We start from the raw sequence: 26,773 nt of genomic DNA, 5'->3' as shown, positions 1-26,773 counted from the left end.
AGACGCTTTGAAGTTTACTTTTATTTTTTGCTAGAGGCTTTACGTCGCACCGACACAGATAGGTCTTATGGATGAAGTTTATTAAGAAAGCGAAGGATAGTCATTATTGCGAACTGCACTGTTGTAGACAGTAAATAGTCAGCGGAGAGAATAATTAGCATGCCATAAATATGTTATTGGTTTCAATTTTCATTAACTACTTTTACTGTTTTCGGAGACGCTGAGGCCCGGGAGTTTTGTCCCGCAAGAATTATGTTACGAGACTGCAAGCACGCCGACATGAGACTGGCGTATTTAAGCACCTTCATATACCACTGGGTTGCACTAGGATCGAACTTGCCAACTTGGAGTTAAAAGGCCAGCCATCTATCGTCTGAGCTACTGAGCCAGGCAGAATTAGCATGAGCAGATGTTCTATCTCCGCTTGATACCTACTGTATATTTATTCTGGAAATGGCCTTCAAATGTGACATTTTAAAGTGTGTCAGAAAATCAGATTTATAAACTCTACCATTTAGAGTTCTGCAGCTATATTTCATGAAATATTCGGATCTCTAGGTTACTCAAATTTGAAATTTAAAGGAAATTCGTTATAAATAGGTATGGTGACATTTGAGGTTATACTGCAGACCTTTTCTTGTTATTTTCAGAACTCTGAGTAATAGCTTCTGCAATTTTTCGTAAACGTGGTTAGTTGGACGTGTTTTACGTGCCTGGAAATGAAAATAGGAAACTACAGGAAACCATTCTCTGAACAGCCGACGGTGGGTGTTCGGATATACGCGTCTCCCGAGTGCACACCTTGGCTTCGTAGCCATAGCGTGTCAACTCGCGCCGCCACTCCACTCTATAATAATAATAATAATAATAATAATAATAATAATAATAATAATAATAATAATAATAAAGCTACATTCTACATTCAGTACAATAATAAACTAAAGTGGAGTGGAGAAATATGTAAGACATTTTTATACATTAAATTCAACATTATTTTCATTTCATCAACGTGACTGATTTTCATACATTCACTTCCAAACAATTGTTAACACTATATTCTTTGTTCCAGTGTTGTGTTTCAGTTGTAGTGGTAATAAACATAATTAAAATACCGAGAGTCCGCCTCTATGGTGTAGTGGTTAGTGTGATTAATTGCCAACCCCGGAAGCGCGGGTTCGATTGTCGGCTCTGCCATGAAATTTGAAAAGTGGTACGAGGGCTGGAACGGGGTCCACTCAGCCTCGGGAGGTCAAATGAGTAGAGGTGGGTTCGATTCCCACCTCAGCTATCCTGGAAGTGGATTTCCGCGGCTTCCCACTTCTCCTCCAGGCAAATGTCGGGAGATGGTACCTAACTTAAGGCCACGGCCGCTTCCTTCCCTCTTCCTTGTCTATCCCTTCAATTTTCTCATTCCCCCACAAGGCCCCTGTTTAGCATTGCAGTTGAGGCCATCTGGGCGAGATACTGGTCATTCTCCCCAGTTGTATCCTCCGACCCAATGTTTCACGCTCCAGGACACTGCCCTTGTGGCGTTAGAGGTGGGATTCTTCGCTGAGTCCGAGTGAAACACAACCCTGGAGGGTAAGCAGACTAAGAATGAAAGAAAGAAAATACCGAGAAATTGCATTTGAATAACCATTCTTAAAACAACAACCAACCACCACCCGTTTGATGAAATCTTGCATACGCCACTGGGTAAGGCATTTAGATTTCATTTAAGTTGTCCATTAACTTTAAGAACATCATGAAAGGAAAGTTAATTCCAAGTATGGCATTATTTGAGCAACAATTTTGTCTACGTCAGAGAAAGTTTGACCTACGCCACTAACTTATTTAGAATTCTTTCTTTTTGCTAGTGGTTTAACGTCACTCAAACACTTCGAATGTTTTCGACAAAGCTAAGATGTCACAGGGTTATGTTTGGAAAGGTAGTGGCCGTGACCTTAAGTAATTAAGGTACGTCTACTTTAATATACCTTTTCACTTTTATTGACAGGCTGTACATTCATACTCTTTTTTGTACTGTACTGTGACTGAAGGATTCTGGGTTACCTAAAACCAGACCCCAAGTTGGTTTGGATATAAATAATATGTTACTGGTACACATATTTGGCACTTTTTCCCCATCGTTCAGTATTAAACTCATGGCTTCAATCTGATCTCATTAACCTAAGTTCATATTTTTTACACATTATCTTCCTTTTTTTTTCATTACCGTTATAAGCAGAAATTTTATCCTTGGCTTTGACAAAATGAAAATGACTGAGGTATGAGTGATGTTAGTAATGCCATTCCTTCTGCAGCCAGTCCCTGCTATGAATGGTGTGAAAATATTGCTCATAGGGTCGGTTGGTGCATGCATTTCAGTGGGCTTGGCAGACTGATATGTAATAGCAACTTCTAGCTTGGTGAGGAAAGCAACGGGAAACTACCTCACTCCTCCTTTCCCTAGTACGCCTCTTCAGTGATGCCTAGGCCATCTATGACGGTTGATGGCGGAGCAACATTACTTGCATAGGTTGGACCAATGTGGTTTAATTTATAACTTGAGCGCTTTTTTTAGGCCAGGGTCTGAACACCCTACACCATTGTGGCCCTAAAGACTTTCAGCGGGGCAGATGACCTTAGATATAGGCCCCTTTAAACAACAAGCATCATCAGCATCGTCAATACCTTTAGCTTTGTCTTGAATTTCTGGGAGCTACCCTTCGTCAGGAGTTTAAGGTCGGATATCATATTTTCAGGTAAAAATTTCACTCCACAGTCTATGTTCCGAACCTTAATCTTCAAGCTGGAATATCGCCTGTTTAGATAATAAGGTGGGTCATTGCGGGTCGGATCCACTGATTGTTTTAAGATTATAATCATTGTTCAACGTCGTCTTTTTGAATTTGCTTATCACACCGTCCCGTTCCCTAATTTGTTAATAAATAAATAAATAAATAAATAAATAAATTAATTAATTAATTAATTAATTAATTAATTAATTAATTAATTAATTAATTAATTAAATAAATATACCAAATTGCATAATAATAATAATAATAATAATAATAATAATAATAATAATAATAATAATGATAATAATAATAATAATAATAATAATAATAATAATAATAATAATAATAATAATAATGGTGGTGGTGGGTTTGCCTCCCACTAGCTACTTTTACCGATTTCGGAGACGCTGAAGTGCCAGAGTATTGTCCCACAGGAGTTCTTTTACGTTCCAGTAAATCTACCGGCTAAAAGTTGGCGCATTTCAGGACCTTCAAATACCATCAGACTTAGACGAGTTGAACATTCCAACTTGAGTTCAGAAGGCCAGCGCTCTGCACTCTGTCGTCTGAGCTTCTCAGCACAGGGTCGATGACGTAGATGTTAGGCTTCTTTAAACAATCATCATCATCATCATCATCATCAACTTGTCAGCCCAGTCATTACCTTACACGGCATGGTCATACAACAGAGAGTTACAATAATTGAAAATTGAAAAATTGATACAGAAAATGAAGCTGATTTCTTGCAATGGTATATGGTGTAACTAAACATTCCGTGCTCCAAATGATTTCAGAGTCGAATACTGGAAATGAAAGATAATTTGAATATACTGCAATCATTAAGAGAAGAGAGATAATCCGAGGAAAATTCTTCTTTTTCAACTATCTCTTCTATCGCTCACCAAAGGACTCATTATTTAAACCTTTTTTGTTATTTGTTTTACGGCGCATCGACATAGTTAGGTCTGATGGTGACGATGGGATAAGAAAGGCCTAGGAATGGGAAAGAAGTGGCCGTGGCCTTAATTAAGGTAACCCCAGCATTTTCCTGGTGTGAAAATGCGAAACCGCGGAAAACCATAAAAATTAAAAAAACGTTGTATGAAAGGAATCGCGCCAATAATACACAGTTAAAAAATTAGAGAAACATGTTTTTGAACGTATACCTTGCTCCACAAAACAATACCTCACACCCAGGCATATTACCAACTAAACATTTATTCTTTACCGTAGAAGTATACGAAAGAACACCGATGGATTCGCGTTCATTTTCAGAACACAAATGGAAATGTCCAAATAGGGGCGAAAACAAAGTGATAACAGTCCTCCAGGGTGGATTTTTATCACAGTTGGAGAGCTTCAGTGTGGTGTATGTCCTCCACGAGCATTTATCACATCTTGGCACCTACGTGGTATGCTCCGTATAAGTCGACGGAGGTCACGTTACAGTATCAGGTCCCATTCTTGAATGAGAGCCTGTTCAAGGTCTTGGAGAGTCTGTGGTGGTACAGGACTCCCACGAACACTTCCGTCAAGCCTATCCCACACATGCTCGATGTGATTAAGATCAGGATTCACTGCTGGCCACTCCAACTCTTGAATGTCCAGTTCTCGCAAGACAGCTCTGGTGATGCGCGCTACATGAGCCCTGACATTGTTGTGCATGAGTACGAATTCAGCGCCAACACCGTATGCAGCAACCAACACATGCTGTAGCAGTATCTGCTCGTTGTACCCCGTAGCGGTAAGATTACCACGGACGACAACAAGATCCGTACGGCCATCAATATTGATGCCACCCCACCCCATCACAGAACCTTGTCCGAATTGGTCGCCTTCCTGGAAAACATTTGGCATGTACTGCTCACCGTGGCGTCTCCATACACGTTGACGTCCATCACGCTGTGTCAGGGGAAATATGGACTCGTCTGTGAACAACACAAGTGTCCATTGGTGAAGTTGCCAGTTGACGTGGGTACGGGCAAACAGAAGACGAGCTGCCCGATATTGCTGCGTTAAACGGTGTAGCTACTCGAACAGGACGTTCTGGGTCGTAAGGACACTGCTCATAACCTGTTCCTTACTGTCTGGTCAGACACCGTGACTCCAGTGACCCTCCTGAGGTCTTGTTGCAGTTCTCTGGCAGTTGCTGAACGACGCCGCAACGCACAGATGGTCAGATATCGGTCATCCTGTGGAGTTGTCATGCGTACATGACCTTATCCAACACTCCTTCTGAACTGGCCTGTATCACTCTAGTGATTCCTCAAGCGGTGAATAACTGACGGAGAGTGAGATCAACAGCAACACGACGAAAAGTCCATCCTTCCTGGATCAAAGTGACGGCCCTTGCGACTTGAAACTTGTTAAGATATCTCGTATGTCTCACGTACAACGTGCTCAAATGACCGCAGTAGTCTGTGTACCTCAGAACGACAAACCGACGCACCACTATTCACTCTGAGGGGTCACCTGACAGTTTAATGCATGGCTACGCCTACAGATTGAGTATAACTTCGACCATTGGAACCCCATTTACCAAATTAACGTTCACATACTAGACGTTACAAAACATGTTCCCCTAATATTTTGAACTGTGTATAATCATTAGCAATTCGTATACACCATGCGATTAGGGTGGAGAGCTTGGAGAAATGTATCTTTAGGTAGGTAAATGGGATGCTTTTAGAAAAGACCGCATGCAGAGAATTAGCAGCCTAGATGAACAACTTGGAATAAGCCATTCGCATAATGATTAGTTGTATCGCCGTGAGGGCTTAGGTGAGGTTAAGGCAGGTCCGAACCTTCGCAGAGGTGTACCTGAGCCGGAGTTTACATGCGGTAGGGTGGCCAGTTCCTTTCCTCTCCTCTCCTCCATTCCCTTACCCCCCACCAACAGCGCGTGGCAACCCATCCACTTCTCGACCACGCCCAATGTTGCTTAACTTCGGAGATATCACGGGATCCGGTGTTTCCACACGGCTACGGCCGTTGGCTGGGTGAGGTTGGCTAGGTTAAATACAGACTTTTTGTTTGGATAACCTCAGTGACTTTAGAGTCACTCACCGGTGAGTGAAGAAGATTTATGGAGGAAAATATGGACAAATTTGAAGTTAACTATCAATGAAAAAATCTTAAACAAGCAAACAAATAAATCCCACGGTGATGAAGCCCATACGGGAATTGGTCTACGAAGAGACTACTGCTCTGCCCAAAGGCCTGCAGATTACGAGGTGACGCGTGGTCAACGCGACGAATATCATCAATAGTTATTCTTGACTTTCTTGACCGAGGCCGCTGTCTCACCGACCGATAGCTCCTCAATTATTCCCATGTAGGCTTAGTGGGCCTCAAACCAACCCTCAGACCCAGGTAGAATCCCTGGCCCATTCGTGAATCGAACCCCATCCTTACAGGTACGTGGCAGGCTCTCAACCCTTAGACCTGGTGGCCAACTGGACGAAGACTGAAGTGCTCTTAAATGCCAACTAAATACGCTGGAATTCTATCCGGCAACATGGATACTACTGACCTTCAGTGTAATTCAAATTCAAGAGGAAGTCCCCAAGGTCTAGCACTCTTGAGAACTGCTTGTATGAGCCCATTACACACATGACAATTTGGGCAACACCAAACTTCATATTGATGACGCTCTTCTGCAGTACTTCGGACATCACCTGTCATATCCAGAATTAATAGCGTACCTCCCTAAACCGTTGACAGGGCAAGTACACGGATGCGGAAAAGGCTTGGAAACGAAGATTTTAAGATCTGGAAAAATCACTCCTAGAGCGTAATTCCGTTTTCAGATGTCTTTAAGACGAATTAGTAGAATCTCTTCAATCTGTCTGCGTCGACACTAAAATAATTGGCTTCCTTCTTAGCATACGAATTAATACTGTAGGTAGACAGCAACGAAGGGTTGTGCTGATCTTAGTGGACGAATATTTTGAAGTTCCCAAGCACACTTCGAGATGTAGTAGACGAACTTCGGCCTGAAGGTTCCTAGAATTTCCGATGGACGTTTAGAACGGATAATACTGTGCAGTTGACCGATGCATAGGAAAATCAATGGTACTGACCCCCAACTACCCGTTTTAAGAAAGAACAAGATCAGGCGTCTCAAGTGAACTTCGAAAACAAGTTATCTGCGAACCTTACTTGCCCTAAATCTCGAACCATAAAATCTGGTCTGCAATAGAAGTACTATTTGAAAGTAGAGAAACTGTTCCTAAGAATATCTTTAACTAGGCTATATAACGAGCCATCAGATATAATTAATTATATAATTCTATTGTTTAAAATGATATTGTTAAGAATTTGCTGTGAATACTTCACCAACGTTTGTATTTCAAAGGATGCTAGGGGCTTTACGTCGCACCGACGCAGATAGGTCTTATGGCGACGATGGGATAGGAAAGGCCTAGGAGTTGGAAGGAAGCGGCCGTGGCCTTAATTAAGGTACAGCCCCAGCATTTGCCTGGTGTGAAAATGGGAAACCACGGAAAACCATCTTCAGGGCTGCCGATAGTGGGATTCGAACCTACTATCTCCCGGATGCAAGCTCACAGCCGCGCGCCTCTACGCGCACGGCCAACTCGCCCGGTTTTCAAAGGATGAGTCACCCTGCTATAATCGCGTACACCATGATAACAAAGACATTACTCCATGGTTATCAGTTCATGATATACAAGCTACGCTAATGTGAAAGGAAAAGAATAATTTAGACCACAAGATTTAAGATATGGTGTGAGACCTAGAGAAGGAGACCAGAAGCGGTGTCTGGTCCGAATGGGGAGTGTGCTACTGCGAAGAGGTTGAGTGCTATGCTACTCAAGTAACAAGGTAGATCTTTCATCTATAACCAACATATAATTCTACAAAACTTCTCCCTAGCGACAATTACGTTAATCATTTACTATTCGATGCTGATCTTTGATCATATACTAGTACACAGTAATGCAGGTACTTCTGTGGATCAGTAGTAGAGTGTCGACCGGATCCCAAGATCATGAGTTCAAACTTGCAGAGATCCTCAAAGCATTGAAAGCTCCATTCAGCAGTCCATGTCATTCGATGTCAGCATGAAACATTCGTGAATTAAATTTCAGCCACCGGGCTGAGTGGCTCAGATGGTTGAGGCGCTGACCTTCTGACCCCAGCTTAGCAGGTTCGATCCTGGCTCAGTCCAATGGTATTTGAAGCTGCTCAAATACGTCAGCCTCGTGTCGACAGATTTACTGGCACGTAAAATAACTCCTGCGGGACAAAATTCCGGCACCTCGGCGTTTCCGAAAACCTTCAAAAGTAGTTAGTAGGACGTAAAAAATATCATTATTACTAAATTTCAGCCATGAATCATCCCACAGAGTTCAGATTTCTCTTCTGCAGCGTCAGGGGACTGTTTCCTATGTTATATATTGAAATATTATTTTATTATTATTTTATTGTTATTTGCTTTACGTCGCACCGACAGAGATATGTCTTATGGCGACGATGGGATAGGAAAGGCCTAGGAGTTAGAAGGAAGCGGCCGTGGCCTTAATTAAGGTACAACCCCAGCATTTGCCTGGTGTGAAAATGGGAAACCATGGAAAACCATTTTTAGGGCTGCCGACAGTGGGGTTCGAACCTACTATCTATTTGCAATACACTGCTTGCTCAGTTTACATTATAATTCCGCCCATAAACGCTCTATGTGGCTGAAGCCTGGACACTGGATTGGTGTCTGCAGCACATGAGGTGTACTGTAGAGTAGCCATTCCCTAACATCACACGCAGTGTGCGTAGGGTCATTATCTTGCTGGAAGAAGTACCCATTATCAAGACCTAATTTTGCTACGCTGGGTGTTATGCGTTGCTTTAAAATATTCAGGTACAACATCTTATCGATCTGTCCAGGTATTATATGGCAGTTAACTACCCCAGCCGCCGACATACACCCCCATACCATAATGCAGGGCCTCTTAGAGTGCATGCGCCCGTGCACTGCACGGCGCAAGGTGCAGGAGACGACTTCACTAGTTTGACCAGAGTGCAAACTCTCACTCCAATTCCCCTACACCTGTCTCACACATTCGGCCTGCCTTCGCCTTCTCCACCTTCTCCACTGAATCTCACCTAGCTGCGAAATGTTCATGTGCTGTGAACGGTGACACTGTGGTATGGAACAATGTTACCGGTGTTAAAACACTCTTCTTTCAATTTGGTTTAAGCAGACAATTTATCTTCTCTAGCTCTTCTTTTCCTTTACCTTTGCAATGATACCAGTTATGCCTGGAACAAGGGACTGGCTGACAGCAATTCTGAGAGCCTTCTTTAAATTACAATCAGAAATTATTCTACACGCACGTAATCTAGTTTTCGTTAAGTCAAAACAGGAAAAAATACCTTTCACATATGCATGTGGAACCAAACTTAGAAATAATCTTAGCTGCTTCTGGATGCAGCTTAGGAATAACTTTCTTCGACGAATTCTCGTAGTATTTGAGCAAAGCCTTGTATTGGAAAATGGATCTTTTTGATTAACTTATCACATAATTATTGTCCACAGATTAAGCATTTGGCTTTATCGTCACGACTGAGAAAAATACGAACGTTCCCAATTCGATTGAAATGAATTTTTGGAAGTCTTTGCTTTCTTCGAAACAGGTTGCTCCATTTTATGTTGTTGTCTTGCGCTTATCCATTTCACTGACAAACAAGCCGTCTATCACCGAACGCTTCGTCCCCCTCAGCACTACACCATCGGAGCCAAGCCGAGTTGAGCCGAGTCGGACCGATTCACAATGCACGGAGCTCTTGCGCCTCGGTATGCACGCGTGAGATTTTGGGCGTTTAAGAGGCCCTGCCATAATGGAACCTTATCCATATTTTACGGTTGGTTGCAGACTTTGATTTTGGAGCTCGTTGTTCTTCTTTCACCGTACACGTCGCTTTCCAGAGCAATCATATGAAGAGAATTTGCTCTCCTCAGTAAACAACGTGAGTTTCCGAAACGGCGGTGGCGTCTAACGTTACTCTTGGTGAACGCCAGCCTCCTCTTACGGTTCACCTCACTCATCCAGGGGCTTCTTCCGTCTTGTACGGCCCAGCAAACCAGCTCTGTGTAACAAACGTCGTACGATGTTTGTGCTGATGTTCTTCCCACTGTAAACTTGTACGTCTATTCGAAGCACAGGTCCAGATACATGAGGATTTTGCTGGACGGTGCGTGCATTGCTTCGCTCTTCTCGTGCTGTCAGCTTTCTTGGCCGCCCAGTTCCCGTTGAGTTCAATACAGTTGCACAGGTCTTACTGTATATAGCTGAATGATACTTGCGACTGTCGTTCGCGGTATTCCTATTTTCTCAACAATTAGGTACTCTATAAGAATTTGGTGGAGTTGGATAATTCGTTCGGGTTCAAGCCGGACGAATTATCTGACTTGATATTTTCTTCGTACTTCCTTCCAGCATTACGCCGATCTTAGGCGCACTTAATTGTGGATTCTGTTTTACTTGTTTCACAATATAACGTTCATCTCGTCTATTCAGTACCTTTTCTATTCTTTTTCTTGGCAAATTATATGTGGTTCCTCTATATCTGAATTTGTTCAATACATAGTGTATTGTGGAATGCGGTTTATTTATTTTGCGTCCAATTTCACGGAGAGAATAACCTTGCAACCCGAGAGATACAATTACATTTTTTAGTCCGTCACTTAACTCTGTTCTTTTACCTATTATGTAATACACGGCCGGGTGCACTAACTGCAAAACCGTACACCCTAGCACAGCATAGATACACACCAGCTAACTAGGAGTGTTCCCCAGTGAATATGAGGTAGTGAACGTGTACATACAGGACTGTTGCAAGCAAAAATGTGGCGTATGTCTTTTAGTGCCAGGAGTGTCCGAGGAGAAGTTCGGCTCGCCAGATGCAGGTCTTTTGATTTGACTCCCATAGGCGACCTACACGTCATGATGAGGATGAAATGATGACTAAGACACTCAGCCCCTGTGCCAGCGGAATCAACCAATTATGGTTAAAATTCCCGACCCTGCCGGGAATCGAACCCGGGACCCCTGTGGCCAGGCCAGCAGGCTAACCATTTAGCCATGGAGCCGGACTGTTGCATGCAAATAGGCCACTACACAACGTATTTCACTCCTATTCTTTTAAAATGATGTACCGAGACTTTTGATCACTAAAATGAGGTTCTCAACACCTTGTGCAGTAACTTATCTAAGTCTCGTGCATTGGTTATGTACTGTTTAGAAATTACAAAGACATTAGTCCGCCTCTGTGGTGTAGTGGTTAGCGTGATTAGCTGCCACCCCCGGAGGCCCGGGTTCGATTCCCGGCTCTGCCACGAAAATTTGAAAAGTGGTACGAGGGCTGGAACGGGGTCCACTCAGCCTCGGGAGGTCAACTGAGTAGAGATGGGTTCGATTCCCACCTCAGCCATCCTGGAAGTGGTTTTCCGTGGTTTCCCACTTCTCCTCCAGGCAAATGCCGGGATGGTACCTACCTTAAGGCCACGGCCGCTTCCTTCCCTCTTCCTTGCCTATCCCTTCCAATCTTCCCATCCCTCCACAAGGCCTCTGTTCAGCATAGCAGGTGAGGCCGCCTGGGCGAGGTACTGGTCATACTCCCCAGTTGTATCCCCCGACCAAGAGTCTGAAGCTCCGGGACACTGCCCTTGAGGCGGTAGAGGTGGGATCCCGCGCTCAGTCCGAGGGAAAATCCGAACCTGGAGGGTAAACAGATTTAGCAGTCCATATTTTTCTTTATAATACGAAACTGTAGGATCGTAAATACCCTTCTTCTTTAATTCCACTTCTTTCGGTTGACCAGAATGCGATTCAAATCGCACAGTCGGGTCAATGATCATTTCGTTCTTGTTTCCCGGTTTAAACGCTATGATCTTTACTCGTCTGGTGCTTCCATATCCCGCCAATCCAGACACTTCCTTGTAGACTGTATAGCCTCATACTTTGAGGGCGCCGGCGATCATATGTCGAATCTTGCGGTGTCGATTATTCCTTAAAACATCTCCGAACGGACAAGCACCCAGGGAATGGGCAAGTGTTTCGTGCTCCCTGTGGCTACGCCAACACAGGGTGCTGTTCTGGGACCTGCCTGATAGGGAGCGACCTGTGACAACGTTAGCTGTCATTATGACTGCTTCCCGCCATTCTGAACATGACAGACCATGGTGATCAGATATCCACTTATTAGTTAGTGTGTATTCCTTAAATAAAGTTACACCCTCATCTTTATGGTACAATTCACACCAGTGAAAATTTTCGCATTCTCTTAACAAAATGCCAACTAACTTCTGATGGTAGGATTTTTAAAACCGTACGAATACAAAAAAAAAAAAAATAAATAAAAAAATAAATAAATAAATACAGTAAAATTACGAAGTGACAATTAAATGTGTTGCTATGAATATCTCACTTTTAAGCTCTGCAGTCTCCTTCAGAATGTAGTTATTTATACATCTTAAGATTCAACTATTTTACCATTAATCTGAAATTCTTAGTGTGAGGGACACGTTATTAATGGGTGGTTAGATGCACGATGAAAATATATACAGGAAAGTTTACCACACACACACACACACATTAGTGCTTATAACCAGATTCGAATTGGCATCCTACAGCGAACTCAGTTATGAGACTAATGCCTTCACTGAGAGCTATCTATGTGTCTTCAAGAACATATCGACTCTGTAAGCAAGTCGTAGCCCACCTGAGGTAATATTTGATTAATGATTACCTGAACCAGGTACGTGAGTCTAAGTCTTTGAACCCGCAAGGGACTTCAACTCTAACCTCAACTTTTTAAATTGGGTCTTAGGACATCCTATACCCTGTGAGTGGAGACAGTATTGAACACCCACGGTATTCCCTGCCTGATATAAAAGGCGACCTGCCGGGCTGAGTGGTTCAGACGGTTAAGGTGCTGGCCTTCTAACCCCAACTTGGCAAGTTCGATCCTGGCTCAGTCCGGTGGTATTTGAAGGTGCTCAAATACGACAGCCCCGTGTCAGTAGATTTACTGGCACGTAAAAGAACTCCTGCGGGACTACATTCCGGCACCTCTGCGTCTCCGAAGACCGTAAAAGTAGTTAATGGGACGTAAAAGCAAATAGCATTATTATTATTATTATCATCAAAAGGCGACCTAAAGGGGTTATCTCTGAGGCTCTCAAATTGGGAGTGTGGGTTGGCTACCCCAGCAGTGTGCCCACTTAATTGTCTCAGGGTACTTACTTTCATTTCTTCCACGTGACCTTCCTTGGTCAGCTCTTGTTCTCTTCCAACCTCTCTCATTCTCTCACAATTTGGGACCTTCTCTTTCTTTCACAGGTGATCATATACTGGCGGTGCTCATATGGCAGTTAACGACCGTATAAATAGAATATATCCTGATTCTTGTATTTATTTTTCGATATGTTACTGCTCTAGGTAGAGAAATTAACAATGTAAATATATAAGCGATTTAATGCATCATAAAACGAAAATTCTGCATTTCCAACGCCAAGGGCGTTGATTCGGTGCACAGAACATTACAAGCAGAGAGAACTACACAGAGTGTATTTATTCTTATTAATTTACTGGTCTCCATGAAGGAAATTTAAGGCGATAAATGCCAAAAGAAGTTAACACTGTCCCTTAGAAACTTTTTATGTACCAATCATTTTTCAGTTTGATTTTTTAAGTCGCACCGACACAGATAGGTCTTATGGCGACGATGGGATAGGAAACGGCTAAGCGTGAGAAGGGAGTGGCCGTGGTCGTAATTAAAGTACAGCCCCAGCATTTGCCTAATGTGAAAATGGGAAATCGCGGAAAATCTTCTTCAGGGCTGCCGACAGTGAGGTTCGAACCCACTATCCCTCAAATGTCTCTGGACTACATATATTAATTATTTACATATGTTACATATATACATATATTAATTATTTACTGACTAGTCACACTACAATACCCTCGGAACGGCAAAACATCGTCATAGCAACGGCGCACACTTTTGGAACCACTAGCTTTCGAGAATCCAAATGAGCTAGGTCCTAACACTGTTCTAGCTGTTCCATCTGGAACGATGGAGGATTTTTTCTGTCTCGGTGCAATCACTCACCAAGGTGCTTCCGGCCCGTTTGACTCACCTTTGAAACCACAGCTGAAGGATATAAACTCGATTGACCTAATTGATCACGTCTTAAATGTACGAACTTATTCAGCCTTTTCTCTGAACTATCTATTTTACATCCCACCAAGTACAGTCACGACGAAAGCTCCTGCAGGATTTGAGTTATATATGTGTCGGTAAATCTACTGACACGAGGCTGACACATTTCAGCACCTTCACATGCCACCTGACTAAGCCGGGTTTGAACCCAGCAACTTGGGCTCATAAGGCTGACTGCATCTACCGTGCGAGAATTTTATTGTGGTATATTTGTGTTAACTGCCTTGTGTATATAATTCTACGTCATTTTGTTCATCATTAGCCTGTCCATAGGCAGTACTACTATCTTTCAAATGAGGGAATTAATTCAATCTATTGCATGTGGGGAATTACAGGAACTGTAACTGAGAAATGAAATACGGAAGTTTGCATCATTACACGAATACCACGCTATTCTTGACAGGCTATTAAATTTGTTATAGATACGCGTCAAGAAATGTATTGAAGATTACTTGAGCTCCAACGTTTGGTCACTACAAAGTGCCTTCTTCATAACAGCAATCAAGCAGTCGGGAGCCTTAATGAGCTTCTACTCTCCTAATAGCCTTAAAAGTGTTTGAGATACTATTTCTAATATTGTAGAATTACGCATGTGCATTTATGCGTCACAACTGTCCTTCAATTAACAACATTTTTGCCTCTGGGCTACTCCTCAATCGACCGGGAAAGGTGAAAAAATATCATAATTCCGTGTTGAAAGCCCCCGAGTGTTATTCCTTAATAGTTGTTATCAGAAATAACATGTGGGCGCGAATACGTTGTGTCTGAGATTGCAAAACATCTTCATAGCCGTTCTGATGTTTGTTCGTAGAATGTCGATTGAAATATTATTAAAAAACGTTACTAAACCAATTGTCTTTAGCTTATTCCAGGTTTTCTGGGGCATTGGAGCCACCTGGATCATTTTGGGTTTTGGCCGGGGATTTAAGGTTGAATGCCCTACCTGGTAACATGTGATTTTTCTGGTGAAAGTTCCACCCCCAGTTCCTATTGGTAATATATAATGATTTTCGAGTGCTAAGACGGAATGAAACTGATGTTAACCTTTACAGCCAGACAAGCGGTTCATGACTGCGGTGCGATTTTCGAAGAACGACGTTAGCAAGAGGACCCAATCTTGGACTTCGCGCTATTATTCTGAAATCGGAAATGAGCAATGTAGGTTTGTTGCACCTAGAAATATTTTAGTACTTTAGGCACACTATCCCCGCTAACAACCGGAAGGCCTCTGATAACGGCAAGTGACAATGTTACCTGAGAAGTGAAACCTGTTCTTTTCACCGCACCAATAAGCTGCGTTCATTTGCCTCAATCTCTAATAGCTCTGTTACAAGAGTATACAGTACTGTATTTTGCATGTACAGTATGCTGAGGGAGCGTTGCAATATTACAGGATGATTGAGGGGCATATAGCGGTGTCCACAGCAGCTCCTTCTTGTTGATTGCCTGGCTCTACGGCTGAAAGGTCAGCGTCTGGGCCTTCTAGTCTTGGGACGCCGGGTTCTATCCCGGCTTGGTGGAGGGATTTTAATCCTGAAAGTTTAGTTCGGGGACTAATTATTTACGCTGTTACCAACATTCCGGCAATTCATATACCACATACAATACTATCCTCCTCCATACCAATGCGCAGTTTCCTATACCCTCGCCGGAGGGACTGCGCTCGGCTATCGGTAGCCAACCGAAATAATAACAACAACAACAACAACAATAATAACGTGGCCATTTAGACTTCTTGTTAACAACCGCATCATATGAAAAAATCAGAAACGTTTGCAAGTTTATAAAATGAAAATCGGAGATAGACAAATTCTATATACTATGAGGTTTCTGCAGACAAAATTTCATAAATTTCCTTCACCTTTTAGCCCATGGCTCCAGTGATTAATCAAGCACGTATAAGAATATTAGAAACTTCAACCAGTCAACAGCTTTATTTCGTGACACTATTATCGATTTCGAATTATCGCAAATATGCACGTGTTCTTTCATGAACCGGGAGAGTTGGCCGTGCGCGTAGAGGCGCGCGGCTGTGAGTTTGCATCCGGGAGATATTGGGTTCGAATCCCACTGTCGGCAGCCCTGAAGATGTTTTTCTGTGGTTTCCCATTTTCACACCAGACAGATGCTGGGGCTGTACCTTAATTAAGGCCACGGCCGCTTCCTTTCAATTCCTATGCTTTCCTATCCCATCGTCGCCATAAGACATATCTCTGTCAGTGCGACGTAAAGCCCCAAGCAAAAAAAAAGTTCTTACATAAATTCATCAGAATATCGCACTCTTTATAAATCTATACGCTCCTTTCTGTAATATAGTGCTTGTGTTTAATTCAATAATACTGAGCTTGATAATTGCAGTCGCTTAAGTGTGGCCAGTATCCAGTAATCGGGAGATAGTGGGTTCGAGCCACACTGTCGGCAGCCCTGAAGATGGTTTTACGTGGTTTCCCACTTTCACACCAGGCAAATGCCGGGGCTGCACCTTAATTAAGGCCACGGCCGCTTCCTTTCAACTCCTAGGCCTTTCCTATCCCACCGTCGCCATAAGACATATCTCTGTCTGTGCGACGTAAAGCAAATAACAAAAAAAATCAATAATACGCACATCCAGCATACTACATTTGCATACTGCCACCCTATGAGTTTATATGTAAATATTTATTTATTTAATAGTGTAGTTATTCGCTAAATAGTCACAATAAATACAACTGGAGCGTGTAAAATTTATAACAATAACTTAATCCATCTAAGTGTTGTTTAGAATTACTCTGTCGATATTTACCTTTAATGTGGCGTGCAATATGCCATTGCTGGGGAGACCTAGTGGGCTGGAGCCTCATTGAACTGTCTCACTGTTATCCTTGGCTGACAACATGAAAGTGTCCGGCTCCGTGGCTAAATGGTTAGCATGCTGGCCTTTGGACACAGGGGTCCCTGGTTCGATTTCCGGCAGGGTCGTGAATTTTAATCATAATTGGTTAATTTCGCTGGCACGGGGGTTGGGTGTATGTTTCTTCTTCCCATCATCATTTCATCCTCATCACGATGGGCAGGTCGCCTACGGGAGTCAAATCAAAAGACCTGCATCTAGCGAGCCGAACTTGTCCTCGGACACTCCCGGCACTAAAAGCCATACGCCATTTTTTATTTTTTTTAACTTGAAAGTGACTGATAAGAGCGATGCTAATTCCTTATGCAGCCAGTCACTGTCATGAATGCTGTAAAAATTTTGCCCATAGGGTCGGTTGGTGCATGCATTTCAGTGGGTTTGGCAGACTGATATGTAATAGCAATTTCTAGCTTAGCAAGGAAAGCAATGGGAAACTCACTCCACATTTCCCTAGTACGCCTCTTTATTGATGCCTAGACTATCTATGACAGCTAATGGTGGATCTGTTGAGGATACAACCGGCCTTCGGGCTGGTTTATAATATCTCCTTATTACGATTATTAGGAAAATAATTCCAAACCGATGACTACGATCTCAGAACCACGTGTTGTTTGAGAGAGTACCATTACCATTCCTAGGGGTAAACAAGGTTTCGGACGTAACAGTTTAAAAATAAATTGAAAATAGTAACTTAATACTAGAACTGTATCAAGTGTAGAGCCAATGAATATACCAGTACCTGCGCTGGATATTTTCTTGAAATTTAATACACATAGTGTATTTTGATGTAGAATATTAACCATACAAATAATGAATATGTGGACAATAGGATTGGCCCACTTCGCTGACCCACAATGAGTCCAGTTCTAAGCCCTTGCTCCTATGGCACCGCGAATGTACTAAAGCAAGAAAGGGTTCCATCTCCTCCATTTGTGGAGACCAATCCTCTGACATCAGTACACACGATGTACATTATGCTGCATATAGCTTATTTGTAGGAATGGCACTTCACACGACACACACGTTGAGAATACATAATATTCCGTGGCTGTACACATGCCACATGCTATATATATATATTTTTTAATATAGCAGATAGGGAAGAAAGAAATGACCCAGCGGTTCGAGTGTTAAGGTGCGAGTACCGTTTGGAGAAAAATTGCTTATAGTATCTGTGAAGTAGTGCAGCCTCCGCGGCTCAGAGGGCAGCGCGTAGGCCTCTCACCGCTGGATACCGTGGTTCAATTCCTGGTTTCTCCATGTGAGATTTGTGCTGGACAAAGTGGAGGCGGTGCAGATTTTTCTCCGGGTACTCCGGTTTTTGCCTGTCATCTTTCATTCCAGCTACACTCTCCATTCTTAGTTCATAGCATCTATCAGTCATTAATGATCAATAGATCATTTGTAGTGACCGATGCCAGACTATGGAATTCCCTGCCAGCTCAGGGCAGAGAAACTAGCTCTTTGTCAAGATTTAAGGTCGCCTGCCGAGACTACCTGCAGAGGACAGCTGACTGATTGCTTGAAGTATGAATGTGTGCGTGCCTGAAGATTAGTCATTTTGAAGAGTTTTAATATGAATTAGTTTTATATTAATTTAGTTCGTAATTTATTTAATTCGTTTTTCATTTCTATTAATTGTTGTAGGTTTAACTAGGCCTATATTAAGTATCTCAGTATTTTATTTAAGATTTTGAGTAGAATGTGATTAAGTGTATAAGAGGGCCTCGAGCTCTAACTTCGTCACAGTAAAAAGGCACTAATAAATAAATAAATAAATAAATAAATAAATAAATAAATAAATAAATAAATAAATTAATTAATTAATTAATTAATTAATTAATTAATTATTATATCACATTTGGAGTGGCGACCCAGGGTATTAATAGCCTATATATGGTTCATTCATTACATTCCTGACCCGGTCAAAGGCTGGAAAACAGGTTGTAAGTTTTCATTTTTTTCGTCTGTGAAGTAGCGACCCGTTACACTTGTAACCGCACCTTTCTCCGTGCCGCTATAATCAGGATGGACTCCTCCCCTGCAACTTGTGACTTTCTATTTCTCCTGCTGTGCCTTCTGAATAGTGTTTTGCCGGCAGAATAATTCAGTGCAGGGAATCCCTGGATTTGATAGATTTGAATTACACTACCAGGTGTTCTTGAAATCTGTATCCATGGTTTGCGCTTCAACTCCATTCAAATGCTGGGATCATATTTTTCTTCATAAATCTCGTATTAAACAGAGACGTATGTTAACACAGCTATACCATCAAACGTATTTATCATATAACTGGAAAGAGCAGCTCAGAGCAACCTTCTGAACCAAAGATTTGGGTTTGGACCCGGCTCAGTCCATTGCTATTTAAAGGTGCTACAATACATCAGCCTCGTGTCGGGAGACGCGTAAGGTAACTCCTACGGGAAGAAATGCAGGCATCTTGTCGTCTCCGAAAACCGTGAAAGAAGTTAGTGGAACGTAAAAAATCAATGTAGAACAAACATTCAGGATTATTTCATGCAGAGACCGTATTTATACGATTGTAATACACACCTTTTTTGAGAAAAAGTAATGTGGAAAACTAGAGGTCTTCTTCCTGGCGTTTTTCCAATTCATCGGGGTCTCCACTTGCTGTGGATTTTGTCCAATTTTACGGCCGGATGATTTCTTTGCCTTCAACACTTTGCGGGGGATGTATTCATTATTGCCTGTTTCGGCGTGGTGACTGGTGTGTTCTGTGTTACTGAAGACTCGTGCATGAAGACAAATACAAACACCGAGTCCTCGACCAGGAAGAATGAACAGTACGTAGTAAAAATCCCCGATCCGGTCAGGAATTGAACCCACGGCCCTCAGAACCAGAGACCAGTATGCTGACCAAGAAGCCAATGAGGCGGACAGAGTCACTTCTCTCACAAGGAAAACCTTTCATCTCTAATCTCTGATCTCTCGTCGCCATAAGACCTATCTGTGTCGGTGCGACGTAAAGCCAATACCAAAAAAAAAAAAAAAAAAAAAAAAAAAAATCTCTGAACTGATTGAGATTTGGTACGACTTCAGTAGGAATGTTTTATTCAGCCATATCAAAATTAGTTGCCCAATCGTATATTTAGTACCTGCCGTGGGGTGTTAGAAGTTCGCTCATTTGAACATCGCATATACAGGAGTGAGCGGCGGGAAGCAGGTAAAAGCGGCGCGGCCGGCCATATCATCTGCCACGCTCTCCCTCTTCCTCGCGCGCACATTACTTCCTTAAGACTCGTCCAGACTTGCAACAGAAACTCGTAACGTAACCGCGTCGCGCTCCTGTCTGGACGGTACTGCGTAACTTAATCGCGTAACCTTTGCCCGCAACATGAACGACACGGAACGAGGTTCCCTGCGTTCCGCTGCTTGTCGGTTTTTCCGCGTCGTATCCAAGAGCTACACGCGAGGAAGTTACAGCAAGCTTGGACGTACACAGCACCTCGACGCGCAACACGCGTTCGCCTTTGTTTGATCAGGAAACATGGAGTAGACCGAACAGAACCCACTGCATTTTATTTAAATGTACAGATGTAAGGAAATTCTGTGGCTAGCTGGCCATGCCAGGCATTTCAACAAAATATTAAGGAATGATGATTTGGAGGAGCTGGCGACGGAACTGAACACGATGACGGAGGAATGCCAGAAGAAAATGACGTCCTTGCTTCCTTCACTTCGAAAGCGATAAAGGAAAAATAAAGAAGAGCGTGGGAACAGCGCTAGGTGTGTATAAATAAAAGTGTATAATAGTACTGTACGTATAAAATATGGCATCAGACTGTAATGTGACACTCCGGTAACATTTTTATAATCCCTATTAACTGTCTGAAACTTCATGTCAGTCAGCAAATTTGCACCACCATGTGTAGTTCTTTCTTTCTTTCTTAATCTGTTTACCCTCCAGGGTTGGTTCTTCCCTCGGACTAAGCGAGGGATCCCACCTCTACCGCCTCAAGGGCAGTGTCCTGGAGCTTCAGACTCTGGGTCTGGGGATACAACTGGGGAGGATGACCAGTACCTCGCCCAGGTGGCCACACCTGCTATGCTGAACAGTGGCCTTGCGGGGGGATGGGAAGATTGGAAGGGATAGACAAGAATGAGGGAAGGAAGCGGCCGTGGTCTTAAGTTAGGTACCATCCCGGCATTTTGCCTGGAGGAGAAGTGGGAAACCACGGAAAACCACTTCCAGGATGGCTGAGGTGGGAATCGAACTCACCTCTACTCAGTTGACCTCCCGAGGCTGAGTGGACCCCATTCCAGCCCTCCTACCACTTTTCAAATTTCGTGGCAGAGCCGGGAATCGAACCCGGGCCTCCGGGGGTGGCAGCTAATCACACTAACTACTACACCACAGAGGCGGACCATGTGTAGTTCTACGTGTATATAACAGGGTTGCCAACATCACCTGTGTTTCCGTCTCGGTTTGCTTACATAATGCAAATAAATATAGGTTCTTGAAGATATCTGCATGTCTGAAAGCTGTACTAGCGCAATTGGCAGAACGCTGCGCTGGTAGGTTATGAGTTTGCGCGGTGGAAAAGTTTACCTCGCAACTGCGATGCGTATCACTGCCCCGTTTAACCTTGGTGCGCGACGAGGTTACGTTACAGAGTAGGGAGCGCATGTCTGTTACCCCGTCTTGAAGCCTCGGCAATCATTCCCTCTCCGTGCTGTGAATGGGACCACGCGATCCTGTGTACACATATAGTATGTAAACACTGGCACACTAACGTGTAAGGCAAACAACAGTTATTGCCGTACAATTATTATCACTTTTTTGCTTTACGTCGCATCGACACAGATAGGTCTTACAGCGACGGTGGGATAGGAAAAGGGCAGGAGTGAGAAGGAAGCGGCCGTGGCCTTAAGTAAAGTACAACCCAAGCATTTTCCTGGTGTGAAAATGAAAAACCACGGAGAACATCTTCAGAACTGCCGGCAGTGGAGTTCGAAACCACTATCTCCCGAATGCAAGCTCACAGCTGCCCAACCCTAACCGCACGGCCAACTCGCTCGATACGTAGAAGACTGTTTTACTTGGAATAAGTATTCTATTGCAAAACACTTCCATTACACATTCTGTTACACATCACATATTTGAATACTGTAGAAAAGAAATGCATTTCCATTTTCCTTTTTGTAGGAAGTAGTGATTAAATTGAATTTATTTTTCGGCAAGCCAAGTTCTTCACCGTTACTCCCCGCAAATTCAATGGTATCAGCATCGGCAGTATGATCAGGAACAATAAAGTGTAATGAATCCACTGGGCGAGTTGGTCGTGCGGTTAGGAGCGCGTAGCAGTGAGCTCGCATCCGGGAGATAGTGGGTTCGAACCACACTGTCGGTAGCCCTGAAGATGGTTTTCCGTGGCTTCCCATTTTCACACCAGGTAAATGCTGGGACTGTACCTTAATTAAGGCCACGGCCGCTTCCTTCCCATTCCTAGGCCTTTTCTGTCCCATCGTCGCCATAAGACCTACCTGTGTCGGTGCGACGTAAAGTAACTAGCAAGTGTAATGAATCTTCTGTTAACACGTCAATGGACGCGTTGTCCTTAGCACGTTGTATGTCCTGAAAATAAATAAATAAATTAATTAATTAACACGATTTCTTTTCCCTTGTTATTGTTAAACGAATATTCGCAGAAATCTTACTGTATATCTCAAAAGCAAGATCAGCCTCTGCTTTGTTTATTGTAGTTTCCTGCCTGTCTTCTTAAGCAAATCATGTCGTTAGTTTTTGAACAACCGGGCAAGTTGGCCATACGGTTAGAGGCGCGCGGCTGTGAGCTTGCATCCGGGAGATAGTTGGTTCGAATCCCACTATCGGCAGTCCTGAAGATGGTTTTCCGTGGTTTCCCATTTTCACACCAAGCACATGCTGGGACTGTACCTTAATTAAGGCCACGGCCGCTTCCTTCCAACTCTTAAGCCTTCCCTATCCCATCGTCGCCATAAGACCTATCTGTGTCGGTGCGACGTAAAGCCACTAGCAAAAAAAAAAGTCTTTGAACAACGTTCCAGCCATTAACAGATAGCAGGATGTGGTCAATCGTTGTGATATCTGTTCGTAATAGAGCCTCCGTGGCTCAGACGGCAGCGCGTTGGCCTCTCACCGCTGGATACCGTAGTTCAAATCGCGGTCACTCCATATGAGATTTGTGCTGGACAAAGCGGAGGCGGGACAGGTTTTTCTCCGGATACTCCGGTTTTCCCTGCCATCATTCATTCCAGCAACACTCTCCATTATGATTTCATAGCATCTGTCAGTCATTCATAAATCCCCTCGGGAGTGGCGACCCCACCGTACTAATAGCCTATATATGTTTCATTCATTACATCCCTGACCCGGTCCAAGCCTGGAAAACAGGTTGTAGGTTTTCATCTGTCCATGGTCAAGAACAACAGTAAGCACTCACGAGGATAAATAGAAACGGCACAAATAATGCAAAAATATTGCACTGAGGGCCACGCAGACCCATTCACCGCATTTCCGAGTCTAGGAGGGAAATGAAAATGAAATGGCGTATGACTTTTAGTGCCGGGAGTGTCCGAGGATAAGTTCGGCTCGCCAGGTGCAGGTCTTTTTGATTTGACTCCCTTAGGCGACCTGCGCGTGGTGATGAGGATGAACTGATGATGAAGACGGCACATACACCCAGCCCTCATGCCAGCGATGATGGTTAAAATTCCAGACCCTGCCGGGAATCGAACCCGGGACCCCTGTGACCAAAGGTCAGCACGCTAACCATTTAGCCATGGAGCTGGACAGGGAGGGAAATAATGTGTGCACACACCGCTCACTTCTGTCTATGCGGTGCTCAAATGAGCCAACTCTGACGCCCCAAACAGGTGCTAAATATAGGCTACGATTGGGCATCCAATTTGGATATGGCTGAGTAAAATATTGTGGCGGCCCCGCGGTGTAGGAGTAGCGTGCTTGCTTCTCACCCGGAGGTCCTGGGTTTGATTCCCGGCCAGTTCAGGGATTTTAACACGGTCCTGACGGTTCGGTCGTGATCCACTCAGTCTACGTGACTGTGACATGGCGACTCCGGTCTAGAAAATTAAGAATAACGGCCAAGAGGATTCGTCGCACTGACCACACGTCACCTAATAATCTGCAGGCCTTCGAGTTGAGCAGCGGTCGCTTGTTAGGCCAAAGCTCGTCAGGGCTGTAGTGCCATGAGGTTTGGGGGTTTACTGAAGTGATTGTACTAAATCTCAATCAGATCTAAGATTTACAGGTGTAAGGTTGTCCTTGACAGTGTTAACGATAATCAAAAGAGCACAACTTCTCAGGTTATCAAATGACCCTGACATACGCTAAGAACACAGGGGGCTACTGACCACGATATCCCAAGGTGAGCATCGAACGTCGTGTTAAACTGGCTTCCTTTATCAAAAACGAGTCGTGCACGTGTTTTGTTGAAGAAGTTCAGTTGATAAGTGGTGGCTAATGTCTTCAGCAGATAGTGTCAAGTATAGTAATTGCCACGTAAGGAAATACCCCAGAAAGTATTATAAATATCGCCGCCCGATGCTCTTCTTTTCTCTTTTTTGTAATGGCTGATCACTGCTGCCAACCTGCCTGGTTACATATTAAAATCATCAGACATTACCATAACAAACTAACCTCAATGTAAACACCGATAATGAATGTTTCCCTACCCTAGTAAATGATAAAAGATAAGATGAAATAAATCAAGATAATTATGAATATCTCCTCAATGAGGAATTAAAGAAATAAACACACTTTCTCACTTAAATTATCTGACTTTATTTTGATATACAGTAGGCGTACTATAACCATATTCTTGAAAAGAGGGGCGTGTTAAACGATGCAATTTATTTAATAAGTCTTTGCAGTGCGATTTTCGAAAGTTCCAGACATCCAATGACTTTCCTTTCTTTTGCGCGAATATTTCCTTCTCTCTTCAATACCGGTAACCAGTAAGGAGAGAGATTATTGGGCATATTTTCAGCCTGCAGGCTGGTTATATCTTCAAGCTTATCAGGAAACATATAGGAATACTAATGTGCCAAGCTCCGTGAAACGGAATTTAGGTCAGCTTTCAAGTTCACTGCGGATTTGAAAATAATAATGTTATAAGTTCTACTGCCAAAATTTCGTCCCGCAAGAGTTATTTCATGTACCGGTAGATCTAGACATGAGACTGACGTATTTGAGCACTTTCATCATTTCACACAAACTATGTTATTAAATGCATTATCCGAACATGCCACAATCCTACTTACCTGGTATTAGCCAAATAGATTTACAATCCCACAGAAAAAGAAAATATGCTTTAAATATTCTCGCAAATGTATCACTACTGACTTTAACGGCGATGCGGTGGCAACACGCACTTCACGCTAGAGCAGTGATTGAACGTTGCCAACGTGCCAGATTAACGGTAAATGTAAGACGTCGTATCGGCAAGTAGGGTCCCTAAACTGTATGGTTAGCGACACTGAAAAAGACCCAACAGCAAGAAAAGTAACCATAAATCAATATCTTAATATTACAGGGGAGAAAGGGTAAGGTTGCACCCTTAGGGTACGTCCTTACACGGAGAGGACTATACTGTATTCCCTTATCACCGTTGAGTCATACATTTGAAACAATATCATGATATTACCCTAACAGCCTGAACCTTGTCTTACCCTACCATCAACGAATGTATGCCACAACAGAGCAAAATTCTATTTACACTTATCACATTTCCTTGAATTTATCGTCGGTGGTGACGCGAACATCCCTTAAACTCCATCATGCCAAGGCCAAGGCGTTTCTGTTTCCCACTTAACGACGTTATTACAAAATCTGCCTGTAGAAAAGTTTCATACAGAAAATATCTTTAGTTTTCTCACTGATTTGTGAAAAGAAATTATTATGATGTGCTGTAATTTATTCGGAAATATAGTTATATACATTCTATTTTATTCGAATTTGTTGGTTCACAAATTGATTATTTCGACTGAAACAGAATTGTAGATTAGGTAGCTGTGTTACATCACTTCGAATTTTTTGAATACATTATCCATACGAACTGTGATAGTTTATATAAGGCGAAAGTAGTTTAACTTGCTAGATAGCAAACGGAGCAAATCGAGGGCTTTAAGAAAACATTAAAAGATGCAAAAGAGGAGGCCACAGCACTATCCACAAATAGGGAATTAGGGATGCATTTAGTTAATTTTCTTTCATAATATGCTACACCCTAAACGCTACCGAGTTCATTGATGCAGTAAAATGTTTTTTTTTTTTTTTTAACTTTCTGTCCCCAAGAGTTGAGTCTCTACTCAGGTCAGTGACATTTGAAGGTGTTTAAGTAACTCCGAGTCGTTGGTTTCTGACGTGTTAAAGAGCTCGTGTGGGATTTATGGTATGAAATTATTTATATGAATACAAACACACATCAAGTCTATACATGTTGAGTAAGACTGATGACATCTGTAACCATACAACATGATCTGGAATTCAATAAAAGACCCTCGAATGTTTGTAGGTGCGATATTAAAGAAATCGAATATTTTGATATTTGAAACGACCGAGCGAGTTGGCCGTAGGTTTAGGGGCACGCAGCTGTGAGCTTGCACTCGGAAATATAGTGGGTTCGAACCCCACTGTCGGCAGCCCTGAAGACGGTTTTCCGTGGTTTACCATTTTTCTTGCTATTTGTTTACGTCGCATCGACACACATAGGTCTTATGGCGACGATGGGATAGGAAAGGCTTAGGAATGGGAAGGAAGCGGCCGTGGCCTTAATTAAGATACAGCCCCAGAATTTTCTTGGTGTGAAAATGGGAAACCACGGAAAACCATCTTCACTGC

The 26,773-nt window shown here is 43.0% G+C and overlaps 1 protein-coding gene across 1 annotated transcript in view; it reads left to right on the top strand.

Moving 5' to 3' along the window:
• Positions 1–26,773, top strand: part of LOC136880125 (melanocortin receptor 5) — a 76,862-nt gene that overhangs the window by 2,973 nt on the left and 47,116 nt on the right. The window lies entirely within an intron of this gene.

The sequence above is a fragment of the Anabrus simplex genome, chromosome 1 (assembly GCF_040414725.1).
Source record: "Anabrus simplex isolate iqAnaSimp1 chromosome 1, ASM4041472v1, whole genome shotgun sequence".
Taxonomy (NCBI): domain Eukaryota; kingdom Metazoa; phylum Arthropoda; class Insecta; order Orthoptera; family Tettigoniidae; genus Anabrus; species Anabrus simplex.
Note: the sequence above shows the minus strand (reverse complement) of the source record. Positions and strands in the feature narration are given on the sequence as shown.